The following is a 21766-nucleotide window of genomic DNA, read 5'->3' as shown; positions in this document are numbered from 1 at the left end:
TCCCTGCACTCATCCTTGGCTGGTATTTTCTCCTTGCATTTTTCTACCCAGTACCTCTTTTTGGACAGGATTATCTCTTTATGAATTGTGTTATCACTACCCTCTTATTTATATCCCCTCTGGGCATTCTTATCTTTGTTTATGTGGGCAAGTGAACTCTAATCCTTATTTTCTACATAATTTCTGTCCATAAGAAAGCCATTTTGGCAATGAACTTCATAATATGTACTGGTTTGTGAATTTTGCTATATCTATGGGAGAGTGCAATATTAATTAATTTATTTATTTGTCATTCTGAGGCTCTCCACAGTGACCGGAGCTGCAGAAGACACAGCCGCTCCTGTCAGCTCCACGCAGCTAATGAAGGGAATAGCGCGATCAGCTGAGCTGTCACTGAGGTTACTCACGGCCAACGCTGAATACAGCTGATCGCGCTACTCACTTCATTAGCTGCGTGGAGCTGTCAGGAGCGGATGTGTCTTCTGCTGCTCCGGTCACCTCCATGCAGCAGAGCTGGAAGCGACGCTGGACCATCCTGGAGTACGCCGGACATGGAGGGCATTTTCGGGCTTATTAAATTGGTGAACAAGGCAATTTGTTAGTGTTTTTTTTCTAATAAAGGATTGTTCGGGTGTGTGTGTTTATTTACTGTAATTTACAGATTAATCATGGAAGGTATCTCGGAGAGACGCCTGACATGATTAATCTAGTACTTATTGGCAGCTATGGGCTTCCAATAACTCCTTATTACCCCGATTTGCCAACGCACCAGGGCAAATCGGGAAGAGCCGGGTACAGTCCCAGAGCTGTCGCATATAATGTATGCGGCAATTCTGGGCGGCTGCTGACTGATATTGTTAGGCTGGGGGGCTCCCCATAACGTGGGGCTCCCCATCCTGAGAATACCAGCCTTCAGCCGTATGGCTTTATCTGGCTGGTATTAAAATTGGGGGGGACCGCACGCCGTTTTTTTTAATTATTTATTTATTTATTTTACTGCACAGTATAGACACGCCCACCGGCTGCTGTGATTGGGTGCAGTGAGACAGCTGTCACTCAGCGTGGGGGGCATGTCTGACTGCAACCAATCACAGGCGTCTGTGGGCGGGGAAAGCAGGGAATACGAGATTGATTAATGAGCGGCCGGCATATTCAAAGTAATTGTTGCCGCGTACTCTCTGCACAGCTATTCCTCGCTGCGCTGGTGATCGGGGAGCGGTAAGTATGAGAGAGGGCTACTAACTTCAGTCACTCGGGGGATTAGCGGTCACTGGTGAATCCTTCACAGGTGACCGCTAATCAGTACACGGCACACAGACAGAGCCGCGGCATGACAATGAAGTCGGGTGAAGTTCACCCGAGTTCATTCTCATCGCGCAACTCTGTCTGCTCTCAGCCAACATGTATCAACGACATTGTGCAACACACAAACGGACATTCCACACGGACATTCCACGTACACATACACGGGCATTTTACACACAAACACGGACATTTTACACGTGCACACGGCTCGCATACGCCATCACACGCATGCCATATGTACCGGAGAAACCCCAAAAAACAGAACACGGACCCGAAAACGGACCGTGTCACACGGACGTTTCTTTTGCGGAAGTGTGTTTTAGGCCTTAAAAAAATGTCTTTTAAAAATAATGCTTTCAATAAAATAATTTGATTTTATCCTTTGCTATCTACTCTGGTTACTTCATTGTTTTTTCTGGATTCTAGAGTTAGCACTACTGTGATTGGGCCATTAATTTGGTGATATAGTAGGACCATTTTGTCTTTGTTTTTGATATTTATTTTGAGCAATATTTGAAAGGAATGTTTATACATAGCAGAGTGCTAGAGATATTCAAACACTTTGAGTACTATAAGATTCACTTGATTTGCTATTAAGGGACTCAAGTATTTATTTTAAGTCCACATGCCATCATATGATCCGGCTTCTGAAGTAGCTTTACAAAGTCTAGGGTAGCTGTTAACTGCATGAAAATGTCATTGTTGTTTTGCTTTCCTCTCATTTCAATGAACAAGGTTGAATTTTAGTCAGAAATGTCTGCAATAAAATCTACCACATATGAATCCAGCTTACCGGTAGATGGATAAAAGCAGATAGAAAAAGAGCAATCCACTGAGTGCAAAAGCCCCTTTGTTCTAGTGATTTGTTATTATCAGTTAGATATACTAGGCTAGGGCCATATGATCAATCACTGTTAGTATACAACCCAGGTGACCACATATAGACCAGAAGTTAGCCCAGCTTTGTGGAAATTATAAAAATGATGAATGCTTTTGTTATAATGCTGAAAGGGAATTGTTAGTAGGATCAACACTCCTAAGTTATCTATATGGGCATGTAGGTCATAGGCAGCTAAATAAAATGATACCTTGATATCGGAGAATTGATCTCTTATTCCATAGAAATCCACTTTTTCCTATATGTAAATGAGATGTTAAGATCTATGGGATGGACAGAGATGATCTCCCCGAATATCTGCCTCCAGAGCTTATTTTTAATGAAAAGGTTTACCAGTGTGAGACATGTAATAACTGATACTCTCATAGTCACACATAGCCCTTAGTATGGAGCATAGAGTGCCTGAACAGCGATATGTGGATGATGTAGAATGCGTCATCCACATAAATCCAGCAGTTGGACAGCAGCTGCAAGAATTAAGAAGCTGCTGAGAAAATAAAAAAAGACACCCATTGGACCGGACTGCACTGTATGTTAGAAGTATAAAACACTTGTTATGTGATGCATGCCATTTTCAGATCGTGCTGGCTCCCCTCTCTCTCTGTTTGGTTGTAGTTATGCTACAAATGTCTGGTGGCTGGTTACCACCGTGCTATGCACGCCTGATCGTGGTTTGCATTGTATTTGTGCCGCCCCAGCAGCGGATCGATCCGCTCGGATCCCGGGGTAGTGTTTGTTCGTGGATCGTGGGTCTCCAGACCCAGGGGCTTAGGGGCCACACTCAAATGTAAAAGGGAGTATTTACAGGGGATTTGGTATAGTTCGTGACGCCACCCGTGGTGTGCGGTAATTGGAAGTTCTGCCGCTGCCGTTAGGAGTACCCGGGGTGATGGAGTGGGGCAGCTAGGTGATGTTGCCCTCCACGGAGAGGGGTAGGCCCCGGGACTCTGGATGGGATGCGGGGACACAGTGCAGGGGTCCGTCGGGTACTCAGCAATGAAGCAGATGTTGACAACAGGGTAAACCAAGTCTCTGAATGCCGCTGCCTCTCAAGGGGAGCTTGTCCGGGTTCCGTCCCCTGCAGTGCTGCTGGTGGTCTGTAACCTGCCTCCTGGCACTAAATTTTAGAGTGTCCATTGTGGTCCGGTAGCTTGGAGCTGTCCGGGCCCCGTTCCCCACTGTGGCTAAGTGGGGGAGCTTACTCTCAGGGCTCACGCTTGGGATTTCAGTGGACTGCTTGCTAAGAAAGCCCTATCCCCCTCATTGCGCTAGTGCCCCGATTCTGGAGCTGGTGGGAACAGTCCACAAAGGCCCTGTTCTCCTCAGGTTAATTGCTGGGTTGCCTGAAGCTTCTCCCCGACCTAGGGTCTGTGTACCCCATCGTGCCTTTGGTCCTGGACCGGTGATTAGGCCCAGACTGCCAACCGTCCTCTATGACAGGTCCCAGGCACCTAGCCTCAATTCCCTGCGACCCGGGCTCCGACTCCTCTAGGTCCAGACCACCGTCTGTGACCTAGTTTTCCTATCCTCTGGGAGCTCCAACTCCCAGCTTCCTCAGAGCTCCTCACAGCTCGAGGGTCACCACAGAGCTAACTTAACTTTGACACCTCCCACCTCCCTGTCTGACCCCTAGGTGGGCGGCTCTATTCCTACTTAAGCAGCCCACTGGTGTGCCTGACAGGTGTGGTGCAAAGTGAATCTAGGATTTGTGAATGCTGATGGAGGCAACACTACAGGATAGAGACCCAGAACCATGGGGGGGTTGAATACTACACAGGTAGGATAGTTTGTGCAGTACCCTATGACGACCTGAATAGCCCAGGGGCGTCACATATTCCTCCTGTTGGTAGCTGTTTACATTCAGTTGCCTCACCCCTTCCGCAGGCATTTCTAATTAAGCACCATACTTGGATCTGGTCCGCCTTTATCAATGGCTGCTGTCTAGCAGGTCAGTTCTAATATAGTCCTGGTATGTGTAGAGCTTGCTCCACATGCTGGGACCTGGGCTGGCCTCTATCCACAATTGCTTCTTTTGCAACATAGAAGCGGTTATATATACAGGTTACAGGTATGTGTGCTCCATTATGGTTCTGCTTTTGACTTTATCTAAGAGGCAGCATGGCACATGAAATACATAATATAGAGTAAGACCCACCTATGGAGATTTGCCGTGACGTTGGCAGGGGTGGCTCAAAGAATTGATCAATTATTTGCTAAAAATCTCATTTTGTATTGCAGTACAGTTGGAATAAATCTGTGAATTTCCACTTTTTATGTGATGCATGCCATTTTCAGATCGTGCTGGCTCCCTTGCACACTCTTGGCATTCTTTTGATGAGCTTCAAGAGGTAGTCACTAGAAATGGTTTTCACTTCACAGGTGTGCCCTATCAGGTTTAATAAGTGGGATTTCTTGCCTTTAAATGGGGTTGGGACCATCAGTTGTGTTGTGCAGAAGTCTGGTGCATACACATCCTGGATGCAGCGGTGGCTGCGGGTAACCTCCGTGACAGCTCAGCTGATCACGCGGCTCTCTTCATTTGTTGCGTGGAGCTGACCGGAGCGGCGGTGTCTTCTGCTGCTCCGGTCACCTCCATGCAGCAGAGCTGGAAGAGACGCTGGACCATCCTGGATTACGCCGGACATGGAGGGCTTTTTGGGGCTGATTAAATTGGTGAACCAGGGAATGTGTTTGTGTTTTTTATTTCTAATAAAGGATTTTTCAGGTGTGTGTGTTTATTTACTGTAATTTACAGATCAATCATGGAAGGTATCTCGGGGAGACGCATGACATGATTAATCTAGGATTTAGTGGCAGCTATGGGCTGCCATTAACTCCTTATTACCCCGATTTGCCAACGCACTAGGGCAAATTGGGAAGAGCCGGGTACTGTCCCAGAACAGTCGCATCTAATGTATGCGGCCATTCTGGGCGGCTGCTGACTGATATTGTTAGGCTGGGGGGCTCCCCATAACGTGGGGCTCCCCATCCTGAGAATACCAGCCTTCAGCCGTATGGCTTTATCTGGCTGGTATTAAAATTGGGGGGACCGCACGCCGTTTTTTTTAATTATTTATTTATTTCTATACTCCATAGTGACACGCCCACCGACTGCTGTGATTGGGTGCAGTGAGACACCTGTCACTCAGCATGGGGGCGTGTCTCACTTCAACCAATCATAGGCACCGGTGGGCGGGGAAAGCAGGGAATACGAGATGGTTTAATGAGCGGCCGGCTTTTTCAAATTAGAAAAAGCCGCCGGAGCAGTGTGAACGCCGTGCAGGGCCGGTGATCGGGGATCGGTGAGTATGAGAGAGGGGGGGACACTTCAGTCACTCGGGGGATTAGCGGTCACCGGTGAATCCTTCACAGGTGACCGCTAATCAGTACACGGCACACAGACAGAGCCGCGGCATGACAATGAAGTCGGGTGAAGTTCACCCGAGTTCATTCTCATCCCACTACTCTGTCTTCCGACGTACGACATTTTGCATCACACACGGACATTTCTCACGGACAACATAACCACACATCCATGCAAGGAACGTTTTATTTGGACTCCCATAGGCTAACATTATGTCCGTGTGTGCGTGCTCCGTCCCAAAAACGAACATGCTTCCGTGCCAAACGGAGCAAAAAACGTGGGACGCACACGAACACACGGAAGATCAAATAGCACGCACGTGTGCCTTTAAACATAAAAAAACATATGTGCACGTTTGGTCGTATCTCCGGTATGTACGGAAACGGACCAAACACGCACGTTTTAAACGGATGTGTGTTATAGGCCTTATACTGCGTGAGGAAAATGGTGGTGACATCAGCTTCTGATTCCCCTGGGATCCCATTTATACTAATAAACTCCACATTTTAGAATGGCCTTTTATTGTGGCCAGCCTAAAGGCCACTTCACACATAACGAGATCGTTACTACGTCACAGTTTCTGTGACGCAAGAACGACTTCAATTGCGATCTCGTCATGTTTGACACGTACCAACGATTCACCCCCTGCTGCGAAATCGCTGATCGATGCCGAACAGCTTGGGCCATTTTTGGCTCGTTGGAGTCCTGCTGGGCTGCATGAATCTGTATGTTTGACACCCTATTTACGATTTCGTTGACGACCTAGATGAGATGCACGAAGGCGTCTTGTTGCGTCCACGTTTCCACGCCCCTTCTGCGCCCATTGGTTGGCTCTGAGAACAATAGTGTGTAGTTACGTCGCCATTTCCGCGCCCCCTCTCTGCAACGATTGGTTAGCAATGAGAACACTATTGCGCTCTGATTGGGTATCGCTTCATGCTTTGTTCCCTTTTGAGTCTTCTAGGAGCAAACCTGTGACTACACCCAGATTCATTCGTGCTTTGTTCCCGCTTGCTTGGTTTTCGGATCAAAGCTGCATCTTCCCTCATTCGTTCCCGAGCGTGTCGCTGTATTACAGATTCATTCGTGCTTTGTTCCCGCTTGCTTGGTTTTCGAATCAAAGCCGCATCTGCACTTGTATATCCCTCATTCGTTCCCGAGTGTGTCGCTGTGAGGATCGAAACTGCGATTATTAATAGATAGCATAGACGGCTGCATTTTCTGGACGTGGTAAGTCATTTTCGTAAAGTCTATGTTACTTGTTCCATGTTTTTGTTATAGTATGGAAAGTATTTGTGTTTATAGATAGTAATTATTTTTGCGGATCATGAAAGTGGTTGGTTGTTATCTGTATACATATTGCCTTTTGTGCGTCCATCGTCCTTTTATGTGTCCTTATCTAGTATTGCTGGTTATTTTGTCTCTCTGCTACAGCCGCCATTTTGTTTCTCTGACACAGTTACAGCCGCCATTTTGTTTCTCTGACACAGTTACAGCCGCCATTTTGTTTCTCTGACACAGTTACAGCCGCCATTTTGTTTCTCTGACACAGTTACAGCCGCCATTTTGTTTCTCTGACACAGTTACAGCCGCCATTTTGTTTCTCTGACACAGTTACAGCCGCCATTTTGTTTCTCTGACACAGTTACAGCCGCCATTTTGTTTCTCTGACACAGTTAGAAGTGGTGCACTTCTATGGGGGCGGCCATTTTAGTGTCTCTTTTACACCCCCCCAAAAAATGTGATTGGTTTATAGCAACTTTTCTCATCTTTACATGTTTTTTTGCAGTGTGGACAACATGAACGACATGCAGCGTGTTGTGCTGGGTGCTGCATTGATGTTTGAGGCCGGTCGGCTACGTGAAGTGGAACAGAGGCGTTCCAAACGAAAGCGCCGCATGTGGACCAGAGAGTGGCTGCAGAAGAGGTACAAATACTCCCACATGCAACTGCTAAGAGAGCTGCAGGAAAATAATCCTCAGGATTTCCGCAATTTTCTGCGGATGTCAGAAGAATCATTTAGCCTTTTACTCGAAAGAGTTACGCCAATTATTCAGCACAAGAATACAGCGATGCGTGCTGCCATCCCGGCAGATGAAAGATTGGCAGTCACGCTGCGTTTCCTGGCCACCGGACGCTCCCTGCAAGACTTACATTTTTCTTCTGCAATTTCAAGGTCCCTGCTCAGCGTTCTTATTCCGGAGACATGTAGAGCAATTTTCCACAGTCTGCGTAACTACATTGAGTTCCCCAAAACTGTGGAGGAATGGCAGAAGATTGCCACCGATTTTGAACACCTTTGGCAGTTCCCAAACTGTGGTGGTGCTTTGGACGGGAAACATGTGCGGATCACTCAACCACTGAACAGCGGCTCCTATTTTTATAACTATAAGGGCTATTTCAGCATCATCCTAATGGCCCTTGTGAATGCCAATTACGAATTTATTGCTGTTGATGTTGGCATGAATGGCCGGGTTTCTGACGGTGGGGTTTTAGAACACACAGGCTTTGGTGAACGTTTGCAAAATGGTGAACTGCATTTGCCCCCCAACTCTGACACTACCGCAAACCTTAACTTTGTATTTGTGGGCGATGAAGCATTCCCACTTCATCCCAATCTCATGAAACCATTCCCCCAGAAAAGTCTAACGGCGGAAAGACAAAGGTTCAATTACAGATTATCAAGGGCACGCAGGGTTGTGGAAAATGCCTTTGGGATAATGGCAAATCGCTTCCGCGTTTTCCACACACCAATTAACCTGAGTCTACCATCAATAGACGCAGTTGTTTTGGCCTGTTGCGCCCTTCACAACTTTCTTCGACGGCGAGATGCTATTACGTACTGTCCAACAGGCTTTGTAGACTCTGATGACTTAAATGGCGAAGTGGTGCTTGGCGAATGGCATTCTGAAGATCCCGCAATCGCAGGACTTCAACCATTGGCGCCCGGCAGAAATACCGATGATGCGAAGGCCTGTCGAGAAAAGTACTGCCAATATTTTAATGGTCCTGGTGCAATTACGTGGCAGCATTAGATAAACTTGTATTGAGCACATTTATTATGCTGAGTTTTATTTTCTTGTATTGATTTGTTTTAGAAACTTCCCTTCTTAATTTTAAAATATATGGTTACTTGTATTATGTTCATCACATTTATACTAATTTTAAAATATATGGTTACTTGTATTGTTATGTTCATCACATTTATACTAAAATGTCATTTTTGCAAAATGATTACTTTAATAAACAGTTGTTTTAACTTTCCACAAGATTTGTTTGTCATTCATTCACTATTAAGGGCTACTGTGGGGAGCAGTACCACCATTGCTGCCGTTACATCACCCCCGGAGGCCCCATACAGCAGCGGCGGATTAAGGTGGCGTCACGAATATAAAGTACAATCACCCCCACTGAAGCCATGACTCCGGCAACCACTTACGACCCCCAGACTAGTCCGGCCCGGCACCGGGTGTCATCACCGCTATCATTGGGCCTCCTGCTCCGGATCGCACATTGAGAGTGAGCGTAGCGAACAACAGCGTGCCAAAATATGTGCCAAACCAGTTGATTTCAACCACATATTACATATGGGTGCACTAAGAAGAAATTGCACAATATATTTTATGGTGAATTTTATCTTGATACCATAGTAGAAATGCTCAATGGTATGACTAAAATTTGTTTTTGGGTTTAAAAGTAAAATGTTCACTTTTAACTTCAACATTGCTTTTCTTTAGGTAAAACCCTGCAAAGGTTTATTTACTTCCTCAATTTGGCGTCCAGCTGTATGATGAATACATCATTTAGGGCTCTTGTACAATTTTGATTTCCATGTACCAATGCAATAAAAAAAAAAAACACACAAATTATGAATATGAAGCCTTATATATTTTCATTTGGGGTTTTTAAACGGGGACGTTTGTGCGTCCCCGAAACCTTCAAACGACATCTCTTTTTCGATTTTTTATAATTGTATGTGCGCTCGCAGTGTGTGATACCACGACCCCTTGACACAGCATTTGCGTCATGGCGCGATCTCATTTCTGCAGCAAAGATCATTCTGATTTGTTAAAAGTGCGTCGCACTTTCACCTTCAAACATAGCATTTGTAATATTTCACAAATCAACAATCCAGCCATGGCCGAAGATGTAATATCGGCGGCCATTGGCTGGAGCAGGATCAACAACGTCCACCCCAATCTGATTGGAGCTAGCGTTCACATGACGCTATCCGTCGAATCAGATGTGAAGAGGCGTTACCGCGGGTGACGCAACTGCGTTTGCTACGTAGACACACCAGCGAACAATGGCGGCACGCAGGAGGGCAACAGCTTGGGGAGAGGCGGAGGTCCGGTACCTAATTAGAGAAGTGGATGCTCGAGATTATGATTGCCGTGAGGCGCAAGAGCATCCACTTCTCCATAAGAAAGCGGTATTGCGCAGGATCCAACGTGGGTTGAGGAGGAGATTTCATTTGGAGCGCACCTGCGCCCAGATCCGCAAAAAATTAGCGGATCTGCGGTACCGCTCCAGTGCCCGGATCTCTGCCATACAAGCAGAGTTACAAAACCAAGGTAGGCGCAGATGAGTGTGCCTTGGCAACGTATAATGGTGTTCTTAAATATATATCTATTTATATATATATATATATATATATATATATATCTATATCTATCTATATATATATATATTTATTATAAAAATAAATATATAAATATATAATACATATATAAATAATATATATATCTATATATATATTTTTAAATTAAATATATATATAATTCATATTAATTATATATAAATATAAATATAAGAAAATATACATATATAATAAATAATAAATATATAGATTTAAATGTATATATTTATGATATATATATATCCTTTTACTTAATTAAAATTATATATATATAATTTATTTTATAGATCGATAGATTATATATATATATATATATAATACATATAAAATATATATATATATATATATATATATATATATAGATATATAGATAAAATTCTAAAAATATATTTAGATATATATAATAATAAAAATAAATATATACATATAATATATATATAAATAATATATATCTATATATAATTATAAAAATATATAATATATTAATTATATATATATATAATTATAAAAATAAATATATACAGATAATATTTAAATAATAAATATATATATTTTAATGTATATATATTTATATATATATATTTTTTGTTTTCTTTTAAATCATTAAAAGTATTTATATAATATATCGATCTATGTAATAGATCGATAGATAGATTATATATATATAATATGTAATAGATATATATATGAGATCTATTGCATTGAACAATAGATAGATTATATATATATATAATATATATATAGATTATATATATATATATATATATATATAATATGTAACAGATCTATAAATAGAGATCTATTGCATAGATCGATAGATACACCGACACTTGTGGTACGGGCTAATTACACTGACACTCGGGACACAGGGAAATTACGCAGACAGTAGGCTCTCTACACCAAGATTTCCCATGAACTGACAACCCTCTATCAGCACACAGTTTTCATATGTTCTGATATACCTCTTGTCCTTGGCACCCAGGTTCGCCATGCTTGGCAAAACATCATTCCCTCACCACCCAGCTTTTCCCATATCAGAAAGAGCATGGCAAAGCCGGGTGCTGTGGGTAGTGGGTCTTTTTCCCTCAGCACAAAAAAATTCCATCTCCTGCTTGTATTTTTGTCCCCCCTCATATCTAGTTCTCCAAATACAATATTGGCCCCCACATAGCCTTCCATATAGTATAAAGGGTTCCACATAACCCTTCAGATATTAGAATGCATCCCATAGTCCTCCATGAACTGTAATGAATTTCCTAGAGTTCTCCATGAAGTTTCATTCACCCCAGAGTTCTCCATATATTATACTGCACCACATAGTCCACAATGTGTTCAAATTCACCCCCATAGTCCTTGTATAAGGTAGGCTACGTAGTCCGCCATATATTTCAATGTACCCCCCACAGTCCTATATGTATCATAACGCAACCACATTAAACTTTATATTTTCTTAAGAACCCCCAGAGGAGCAAGGGGCCGCAGAGGAGGGAGAGCATGTGCCCGAGCCCCCGGTGGATCTACAGCCACCAGAGGAGGAGGAGGAGGAGGAGTACCACCCACAGGGGCCACCGGCCGGATCGCCCCCCGGTAATTTTTTAATATAACATTAACGCCATATAAAGTACAAAACAAAAAGCTGTTGAGTACTATAAAGTGTTTTTTGTTATCATAGATGCGAGTCCAGGCTCCATAAGTGAGTCTGTATCGGACGAGGGGGATAACCGTAAGTCATGAATCTCCTACTTTGTAATAATAAGCAGAAATAAAAATTATGATTTATTAATTTTACCATTCCCTCCATAGGCATACCCACTTTGGCCGAAATCATGTCCTCCCAAAGAAGGATTATGTCGGCCCACAGGAGGCTGATGGCCAGAGTGGAGCGGCATGCGGCGCTGCTGGCCCGTTATGTGGCTGGCCAAGGGGAGGGCAGCAGCAACTAACCTTTTTTTTTTTTTTTTCTTGTTATTGTATACATATACATGTGTTATAAAAAATTTGAAATTGATATCTGCTGTTTGGTATGTCTCATTGCATAAAGCAAGTTAACAGCTATCACCACTCACAAACTCACCACTCACAAACATCATATTACATGTAGGCATCTGTATAGATGCACCAATCCCATTATCCACGAGGGGGTGACTAGGCTTTACTGGTTGTTTGCTGTACATGAGTGTGGGGGTTGTGTGGTGGTATTGTTGAGGATAAAGAATTGAGTATCCAAAAATACTTAATTCAGCCATTTCATAGACTCAGTTATATAGTTCAGTAGATGTGAACTAACACACATATTTGTGAATGCTTTTGTTTCTTACTAACATGTATATATGTATATTGCATATTCAGTGTATTTTCCTTAGACACAGTATATACCACCACATGTGATTGTAAAGATGGCTGCTATTTCCTGTTCTCCACCCAAGACAGATCGACAAAGGAAAATTCCTGGAGCCTAGACTGACCAATCAACGGAGAATATGCAGATCTCTCTACGTCATGAAGCCCTGACTTACGATACTTGATTGGACTAAAACTTTTGTTCACACCCCCTTACTGTTTGGTCTAGAGTCTCTTTCAAACAATAAAGAACACACTTGGTTAAGAGCCAGTCATGGAGATAGACATAACTGACTTTGCTGTGCAGTTATTCATTCTCGTGTGCACACATGACATTTTAATTAGAAGCAGCAGCCGGATATCAAGAGATCCTTTGAGTCTCATCATCATCGTCATTCTGACCTTGACAGCTGGCGACCACGAAGGGACTACCGAGAAGGGTGAGTCAGAGCTTCCATTTTCCGGACGTCTGGGGGCTACTCCACAAGTATCCAGGTGTTGCTCGATATCAAGGATTTGATCACCCTTTCGTTTCCGCGGTAAGCATCATATACATTGTGTGTGCTGTTTTACCTGTGGTTCGAGAAACACCTGGCGAAAGGGGGTGGTCACTAGTCCGGAGAATGGTAGTGCACCGGAGACCTAACGGTGTGACTGTCACCCGCCGGTGGGCTAGAAGGACCCAGCTCCCATAGGGGCTAGGGGTAGGTTGTAAAGTATCCGGCTGTCTGTAATTAGAAATGGGGTGTTTTCTTGAGTAGCTGTTTTTATTTGTATATAGGTGTATGGTTAATCAAGCTTGTGATTTCTCTGTTTGGTTCTCGGAGAGTTAATTGTCTGTTATTGTTCACGGAGGGAGAGAAAATGGAGGCTAAGGAGCTGCTTGTCTTTGTTCTGTGTCTGCAGCCTCTTAGACAAAGAAAGCAGGAGGGGGGAGGTTAATCACCCACTGCCTGCATTTCTCCACTAAGAGGAAAGTTTGTGTGTGTGTTAGGAATGCGAGAGGGGGGAGCACATCCTTACATTCTTACACTCAGAGGAAGCAAAAAGGTGGGGGCCATATGTCCACCAGCTGCTTGAGGCAGAGCGGAGATCAAGTTACACAGCTCGGTCTCTGCTGTCTTTTAGCTGAGAAACAGGGGGGTGGAGGGTGAAGAGGCAGACGCCGGGGGTTAAAACAGCGCAGCTCTTTGGAGCGAGGAGAGAGGAGGGGTCAGTGGGCTAATATACAGGAGATGGCTGCAGCCTTTGTATCGTAAAGCAAGCAGAGTTGTAATGATTTGAAAGAAAAACAAGTGTTATTTTAGTTTGGATTTGAGAGAAATTAACTAGTTTATGCGTTTTTCAGCATTTTGTAATCGTTGGTTTGTTTTTGGAACAGAGAGAAAAGGGAATTGGCGTGTCCCCCAGTGTTTTATTTATATATATATATATATAAAATACATCGATTCTTGTGTTAATAGCCGGAAATAGGAACACGTGGAGAACGGTATTAGTATCCACGTGTTGGACGCTGAAAAAGTGCGTCCGCTTACACGGGAAAGAGGGGGAGGGATTCCGGTGGTGGAGAAAAGTGTTTTGAACCAGCGTATTCCCCTGAGTATTAACTCATGCACTGCTATGTGAGACGCCGGAAAACTAGGAACGTACGAGGAACGGTATTGTATTCGTACGTTGGACGTCGCAGTATGTCCTTATTGCATAGTAGGGAAGTGGGAAGAGGGTTCAGTTGGATGTGGCCAATCCAGCTAGAGCACTGTATACTCTGTTCAAGAAGAGATTGTTTTTTAGTAGGAGCTGAGAACGCTGTCGCCCTAGTTATAAAAAAAACGGAAAAAAAAATACAAAAGATTGCAAAAAGTTGTGTAAAATCGTTGGACTACCACTAGATGGCAGGCTGCAACCCATGTACTGAAGTTCAGATTAATCTCCAGTGAGAGTATACTGGAGAACAAAGACCTCATTCACTGTCTGTTGCTGTTTGTAGAATCACTAAATGTGTTTCTCTAGCGGTGCCTCATTGTTCTGCTCTAGAAGTCATTATATCTGGTGCTAATCAAATCTCTCCTTTGTATGCTGAAATGCAAATTTACAGGCACCAAAAGTATCCCTGGTTTACTACATAGTTCCAGCCACTCCCAGCACACCCAGGGAGTCACAACATGGATGCTGCACCCGGAAGTCAGGTGCCTGGAACTTCCTGTGGCAGCCGTCTTGCTACACCCACTGATGGCAGTACACCTCATAAGCCACACCCCTCGCAATGGCTCTTTGTTTAAAGCTCTCCACCCATCCACGGTGGGAGGTGTTCTGTGGTATAAATGACTAACATATTTGAATAAGTATAAATAGTATATTTGTTTACTCAGCTATCCCATAAATGCAAGTCAAAGATAAGTAAGTGAAACTTTTACAGAATTTTCTGTTCACATAAAATCAATTGGTATTTTAGAAGTCCTGCAGCATTATATCATAAAATGAAATAGAGGAAGGTAAATATATATATCTTTGTACTATGTTAGTTAATTTAAAACAAAAATCGTAAACGACTTACCCCTACTGATGTCAAAATGTATCAAATCCATTTGTAAAAAGGAATTAGGAAAAATGTATAATGCATCCAATGTAGATATGGGTAATGAATGTGTTCACTGCTACGTCTTTGTTATAACAAAGGATGAGTTTTTTTCTTCTTCCTCTCTCGCTTTTAAGAGACAGGGATGTAATGTGTCTCTCTCCAATAGTGATGTAAGTTTGGTTTAACCCTTAAGTTCAGGATTTCCCATTTTTAGTTTGCTGTTTATACCTGAATAGGGAATATTAAATTTTATGGGATGTGCGATATAATTTGTGTTGTTTTTGTTTTTTAATGACGATTTATTTGAACAATATATTTTTATTTTGTGACTATCACCTTTTCTGTTTTTATGATTATTTCTAAACCATTTATATATTTTTGCAAGTTAGTCGCCCAGTCACAGCTGTCATTTCATCATGTCTCAGTCGCTTCTACTATGAAATGTTTTTCTTTTCTTTATGGATACAGTGTTTATTGTAAGGTTTTTAAAATTTCCCAGTAATGTATAGTGTTCTGAGATGTACGTTACTTTTAGTGTTTGTTCATTTTAGGTTTTAGTATGTGGCTAATTTATTACCTGCTGTTTTATTTTTCCTTTTAGGGAATACCAGTATAAAAATGCTGAATTTTGCCATATTGGTAAATAAACAATTAAACAAGGGGGGAATAAGGTATTAATTATATTCTCCAGTTTCTTGGAGGGCGCAGCAGGTATATTAGATAGGTTTTGAAGCTGACCTTTTTTCCCATAAGTTATGTTTATTAGATTACTATGAGGTATATCTGTTAACTGAAATAGGAAAGTCTTGTCTTATATGTTTATTTGTTTATTTGTTTGTTTATTTATTTAGTATTCTCAGTCATGTGAAGTATAGATGACCACTAACTGTATTATGATCAGAGATGAAGTTATAAGAATGATCTAATGTATATTTTTTAGTTTTTGTTTTTATAGATGAAACCAGATGGTGGTCGATTCTGCACTGGATATGCTGCTGTTTACACCACATGAGGTAGTCTAAATTCGACCACTCCCTCCAATCCTATTGATACAGGAGACAGTGATGCATTAAATGCCCTCTCTAGATGGGTAGACCAGGAGTGGGTAAGAGTCTTTAGAGGTGTATGTAGGTTGTAGATTTTTTTCCTGTTGTCAAATGAATTAGGTATGCCGAAAAGAAAGTCTAGATCTGAGCTGATGGATTCGGATGGAGATCCTCGCACAGGTGCAGCTGACCAAGAAGCAGTGAACGGGCCTAGAGTTGAGAGTCTTTCACCAATACCGACCATGCCTTGGTGACATTGGTCACGTCAGTGACTTCTGTCACTCCTTGTGTTCTTAAATCCCTACAGGAACAAGCAAAACAACAAGGAATGGACTGTGACATGCAGGGAGCCAGCTGACTGAGGAAGGTCTGTGGACAAAGGGTGGTAAGCTTTCTCTGCCATGAGAGCTCTTCTTAATGATGGCCCAGGTAACATCTGTGAAAGACAATTGTCAGTGTGTGCTTTGGTGACACCGGGTTCAGTACCCAGGTGGGCAGATTTACCCAGTCTTGTGAGACAAGTGCCTAGAACGAAGTGAGAAAAAACTGTAAAGAGTCCATAGAAACACCCTGCACCTACTCTACCCATTCTTAGAGACTGCAAACTGATTATAGATGTATATCATGAGCACGTTGTATGCAAGTCTGTGCGTGTTGTGTAAATTTCTCTCCAGGTTTGGTCAGAGGCATTCCTGTGCAGAAAACGACATTATTGTTGAGAAGCACATGAAGGTGGTATGTAAAGAAAAATGTGTTTACAAAAAGTGTATATTTTATAGAAAAGTGGAAACTAGTAAATGGTGTATAAAATGTATATGTTCTGTTTTCTTTTTGCAATAAGCAGGTCTTTATGTAAGATGTTTTTTGGTTTAGCATAGGCATGTATATTTTTATATAATTGACTGAATAGTGTGCTAAACAGGTGTATTCTCCAATTCCAGATCTTAAATCAGAGCTATTAGCATATGGTCTCCAGTCAGGAGACTGATTGATCCTAAAGGACAAGCGAGAAAGAGCCATGAGTCAACACTAGAGGAGCTGATCCAACCACAGAAAATCTATGGATCCACACCTCGCATTGTAGAAGGGTTAATCGACCGGAGCTGCACTGAGCGTTCTGCTCATACTTATCCTTTTCAGAAAACCCTGTACAGTCTTAGACCAGCATTGCCAGAACAGTTAGAAGAGAGGACTTAGAGAACCTTGAGACATGGGAAAGTCCAACTACAAAGGGTGAGGACTCGCCTAGGAGTCCTTGGTCTCAAACCGGTGAAGAAAACCCCTTTCCCCTTTCCGCCCATGTTTCAACGTTCAGTTAGGCAGGTTTTTCAACAGATCTTTCTACCTCTCTTCCTAAGGGAACACAGTACCTTGAGAATTTAGAAATGGCAGAAGTAAGTCTTTAGGGGGGACTGTTGAGGATAAAGAATTGAGTATCCAAAAATACTTAATTCAGCCATTTCATAGACTCAGTTATATAGTTCAGTAGATGTGAACTAACACACATATTTGTGAATGCTTTTGTTTCTTACTAACATGTATATATGTATATTGCATATTCAGTGTATTTTCCTTAGACACAGTATATACCACCACATGTGATTGTAAAGATGGCTGCTATTTCCTGTTCTCCACCCAAGACAGATCGACAAAGGAAAATTCCTGGAGCCTAGACTGACCAATCAACGGAGAATATGCAGATCTCTCTACGTCATGAAGCCCTGACTTACGATACTTGATTGGACTAAAACTTTTGTTCACACCCCCTTACTGTTTGGTCTAGAGTCTCTTTCAAACAATAAAGAACACACTTGGTTAAGAGCCAGTCATGGAGATAGACATAACTGACTTTGCTGTGCAGTTATTCATTCTCGTGTGCACACATGACATTTTAATTAGAAGCAGCAGCCGGATATCAAGAGATCCTTTGAGTCTCATCATCATCGTCATTCTGACCTTGACAGTATGCCAATGAGGGTGGAGTATGGTACAATCTCTGTAACTACCGTGTTTTGCCAGGGCATCACAACCATATGCTGAATTAAGTAACGCAGGCAGCAAGATTGAACCAACATAAATTTATTATTACAATGAAAATATAACAATCAATTAAAATTAATCTCAAATAACAAAACAACAACAATAACAAAATTTAGTGGCCGTCTTCATATTGGTTGACATATTCAGGCCGGGTGGGAGATGACAGTTGGCTTAAAAATGAATCATTTGAATACCTGGGATAATGTTGGGGGGGAAACTGTGGGGGGGGATACTGTGGGGGGTGGTCAAGCTGCAAGCATGGTGGATGCATCCTGTTTGGTGTACTTTGCAGGGGCTGGCGAGGAATCCATGTCGAAGAATGATGGGGCTGGTTTAACTTGCATATCGTGTCATTGTCATCAAGTTCTCCTCGGCCTGCCTTTCTTAGGACTTCCAACATCAGTCTTTCGGCTTGCTCCCTCTGTGTGGAATCCAATTTGCAGAGTCTGTCCGATGCAAATGCGGCAAAGCTATCCACTGGAGTGCTTTTTGGCTGTGATAGCAGTTGGGTTGCCAAAGAATAAAATTCAGCCGATGTCACAGGGGTGTTGGCCTTCTTTTTGCGTAACTGTCTTCGCCGCATTTCACCAGAGGGTGCAGGTGCCTCATTATCCTCCACAATAGGCTCGCTCGATGTGGTGGGGTTCTCATTCAATTGGGGCCTCACCATATCTGTCTGAGGGTTCTGCGGGAACAGAAAAATAAATGTTAATTAAAAGTCATACATTAATAGTTAGTAAATTTAATTAAAGTGTGACAAAATTGTATTGGAGTGTACTTATCTGAACTGGAAGGGATAACATTTCCAAACTGCACAATAAATCATGGTAACAATAAGTTACTATTTTGTGTTCCTCAATGGCATGTACATAATAAGTTTGAATACTATGTAACGTGAAGCAAATAAGGTACTTACATCTACAACAGCGGAGGTGTTGTCATCGATCGGGATGTCATCGTTTTCAATGTCTGCTTCCAGGTCTACGTTTCTTTGGTAGGAGCTTTCCATCATTCGTGGTAGCTCCTGGTCCCTTGTGAATTCCAGGAGATTGAAATACCACAAGGGAGAAACATATACCTGGTCAGTGCCGGCCCCTGACTTTTTTGATTTGTCCACCTTATTTGCTTCTTTCTTATATACAGTCCTCAAGCCTTGTATCTTCTTTTTTACTACTTTGACATCCACCGCCTCGCCTCCACTGTGTTTTTTAAAAAGCTCCACCAGTTGGGCATAGGCGGCTTGTTTTTTTATTCTGTCTGAATATTCTGTGGATTTGATTCTCCACAAGCAGGGCAGTGATTTATACAAATACAGCAGCTCACGCACAAACTCTTCTTTGTTATAATAAGCCATCTGAAATAAAGAATGAAAAATTTATATGTAAACATAAAAGAAGTTGCAATAAACCGATCACAATTTTTGGTTATGGTGTGGCAGAGACTAAAATGGCCGCCCCCTATGTGTGGCAGAAACACAAAATGGCGGCTGTAGCTGAGAGACAAAAGATGAAAAAAATCCAGCACTCAAAGCATTCAACTGAAATTGTTTTATATTTTATTCATGGATCTGTGTAATTATTAAAGACGTTTCGGTCATCCGACCTTCATCAGTTTACACAGAAAAGGTTCTGTAGACAGTATGTGACATTGACTGCAGACCGGGACGGGCAGCTTTTTCCTCTGGTCCAGCTTTTTCATATATTTCTACAGAACCTTTTCTGTGTAAACTGATGAAGGTCGGATGACCGAAACGTCTTTAATAATTACAGAGATCCATGAATAAAATATAAAACAATTTCAGTTAAATGCTTTGAGTGCTGGATTTTTTTCATTTTTTGATCTGGGGTGGGACCCTATCCAAGCACCAGCGACTATAGAAGGAGTGCCACATTTCTATATTTTATTTAATGAGAGACAAAAGAGCCAGCAATGCTAGGATAGGACACATTACAAACAGCACTATGGAGAGACCCCTCTTTAAAAGGCATTATACACGCACAGATAAAAGCCAGCAACTTTAATTAACTCACATAATAAATATTAACATATATCTAACAGCAATCAACTCACATAATAAATATTAACATATATCTAACAGCAAGAACATTATTCAAAAAAAGCCCACCCCCCCCAACAAGAAAAAAGACCTACCTTTTCAAAGAAGTGTAGAATGTAGAATCCAAGCGGAATCGCAAATACGATCTCACCGACACTCGAGAGCACTGCAAGGATACTCCAGGTGCAACTGCGGCTTCGATCCGAAAAACACACCAACAAAGCGACCGGGTACAATGGACGAAGGAATCAGGGTGGAGACGCAGGTTCTATCTCAAAGCAAAGCGCAAAAGAAGTGACAAAGGGTGGACGCGATCCAAAATTTAACCGCTAGATACGCCCCCTGCATGCCCAATCAGAACGCAGTATTGGCCGCCAATGAAAGGCGACGCAAATGCACGCCTACGTGACTCACTGCATAATGGGATTGGAATCGTTAACATAGTAGCTGTGTGTGACAGGGTCCTTATCAATCAGAGCGGAGGGGGTGGAAAAGGCGACGCCCGCCCGGCCGCCCAATCAGAACGCAGTATTGGCCGCAAAAGAAAGCGGAGGGGGGTATGGAAAAGGCGACGCAAATGCACGCCTACGTGACTCACTGCATAATGGGATTGGAATCGTTAACATAGTAGCTGTGTGACAGGGTCCTTATCAATCAGAGCGGAGGGGGTGGAAAAAGCGACGCCCGCCCGGCCGCCCAATCAGAACGCAGTATTGGCCGCCAATGAAAGCGGAAAAGGCGACACAAATGCACGCCTACGTGACTCACTGCATTTTACTACGCCCCTAATGGGATTGGAATCGTTAACATAGTAGCTGTGTGACAGGGTCCCAGCGATTTGAAAGATCGTTATACGGGACGCATGCTCGTTCATAAACTCGTTATGTGTGACACCCAACATGCGATTTCAACAACGACTTATAAACGATCCAGAAAGTGTGACGTAGTAGCGATCTCGTTCACGATCTCGTTATGTGTGACTGGACCTTAACACAGGTTTAGATACATTTGTGAACAATATTTGCGACAAAAAGTCTTAGATCTTTGAGTTCAGCTCACGAAACATGGGAGCAAAAACGAAAGTCAGACAGCTCAACGCTGGCTTATCTGTAAAACAATTGTAGAACAAGATCAACTCTAATTTCGGTGCAGATGAGTTCAGTATCAAAAAGAGAGAGTGAAGACAGCCTCATGACATCTTAGTCATAAGTTTATATAGCATTTTTCCTGGTTTATTAAATTGACTATCCAAGATTTAATAAAAAAATATATATTTTTTTGTTGTTCAGATACAATGAGCTCTGCTTGCTAACGCAGCTGGGTTTTGATTGTACAGAAAATAAATTTTGGTATCCTTGATGTCTTTTTTTGTGGTCCATCTTCCAACATAGAGTTAACTAATAATATAATAATCGTAATTTCTATAGCACCAACATATTCCACAGCGCTTTGCAATTCAGAGGTTCATATACAAACAAACATAACTAAAAGCATTGAATG

Source organism: Anomaloglossus baeobatrachus, chromosome 2 (assembly GCF_048569485.1).
Source record: "Anomaloglossus baeobatrachus isolate aAnoBae1 chromosome 2, aAnoBae1.hap1, whole genome shotgun sequence".
Taxonomy (NCBI): domain Eukaryota; kingdom Metazoa; phylum Chordata; class Amphibia; order Anura; family Aromobatidae; genus Anomaloglossus; species Anomaloglossus baeobatrachus.
Note: the sequence above shows the minus strand (reverse complement) of the source record.